Source organism: Odontomachus brunneus, unplaced genomic scaffold (assembly GCF_010583005.1).
Source record: "Odontomachus brunneus isolate Ranch 3 - 2012 unplaced genomic scaffold, Obru_v1 Obru_scaffold_038, whole genome shotgun sequence".
NCBI classification, from domain to species: domain Eukaryota; kingdom Metazoa; phylum Arthropoda; class Insecta; order Hymenoptera; family Formicidae; genus Odontomachus; species Odontomachus brunneus.
The window spans coordinates 18752-20542 of NW_022639488.1; positions in this window are offsets into that span (position 1 = coordinate 18752).

The following is a 1791-nucleotide window of genomic DNA, read 5'->3' on the forward strand; positions in this document are numbered from 1 at the left end:
ATAGTATTTCTGCACATAGCCTTTTAGGGATGGGAAATCGTCAGTTTAAAAATCAATTTTTGAATCAATTTCGTATTAAACTAACTAAAATCGATTTGCTAAAAAATCGGATTGAAGAAAATCGATTAAAAAATTGTTAAATATTCTCCAAACCAGGGAGCTTATTACGGTTCTGTGTAAGAAGTAAAAATGCGAAAAGTGAGCGAATTCACTAGATGTTGACCAATGAAATTATAAATATTCTAGTAAATTCATTCATTTTTCGCATTTTCACTTCTTACACAAAACCGTAATAAACTCCCACTCAGAGGGTAGAATGGCTGCGTTCAGGAGAGAAAGCTGCTTTGCAAAATTGTAAAATTCGTGAATCTGATTGATACATGCTCTTGGATTCAACCAAAATTAAGGGCATACTCCAATCAGATTTGCGAATTTTATAACAGTTGCAAAGCAGCTTTCTCTGCTGAACGCAGCTATTGTGTATCTTAAAACATAGCGAAAATTAAAAATGTGAGTAAATTTATTAAGTGTCAACCGATAAAATTATACATATTCTAGCAAATTTGCTTACATTAATAATTTTCATTGCGTTTTGAGATATCGACCTCCAGAATAATGTCTCTTGCACAAAAAACACAGCAACGCTTGTCGCACGTCGTAAATTGGTTACACTATACGGCGATAGTCAATGTGGATTTGTATAATAAACTTCTACTTTTTTGGAAAAATGTTAATCGGCTATCGAGATAATTTCTAGCCAACTTTTATAATATTGACACGTCCTATGTGGGTGAAACCCGATTGTACACAGTCTCATCGGATACGAAATGTAATGATTAGTTAGATCTAGTTTATTCTAGTAATTCACTAGATAAAGCAAAGTACTGGAATGCCGACAACAATGAGTGCTTTCCAATCGCAATATACCTAGACACTTTCATGCATACGCCGACACAAGTTGCATTCTAATTGTCGTAATCGTCGACACAACACTACACATCCGTACTCAACTCGAGGGCTACTAGTCGGCTGTGTAAACTAGTGTTTTCTAGTGAAAATTCAAGTTAATAAATTCAAGTGAAAATTCAAGTTAGTATAAATTAATTCAAGTTAAGCGTAGCGGCTTGAAAAGAGACTGGCATTTGCGACATGAAATGGATAATATCTTTTTTATTATTTAGATTTTATTATTTATTATTAAAAAATACCGACATATAAACATAGTTGAAAAATAATTCTAATCCTACCCGACATACATATACATTAGTACACACTTTGTTCCAATTGAATCGTGCATAACGTTACACTTTGTGCATTTCTGTGTACACTCAGAGGCAGGTATGGTGTCTCTCGGCGGGTCCGTATACGCCTGTCAAATAGTCGAAAGCGACAACAGGCGTATACGGAGGGCGTACTGTACGTCTGACGTACAACGCGAGAGAAGCGAAAAAGGCACGTAGGGGAAGTGGTGGGAGATATTTCGATGTTGCATTCTTTTCGCACGTCGTCCGATCGAGAGAGAAAACATCAGCAGACGTGATAGCTGTTAGTGGTGTCCTCAATAGCTGTCTCACTCACTCAACGCTTGAATGCAGAGAATATGAGCGAGACAGCAATAGGGACACCGCGCTGTCTCTATAGGTGTCTCGCTCGCTCTAGTATTCATGTATCACGCTTTCCTCTTTTCTCCTTAGCAGAAATGCACGTTGTGCCGATGAATGACACCGAACGACAAAATTTAACTCTTTTGTTGTACGAATGTGAATAGTCATTTCCGATGTATTTTTGCCC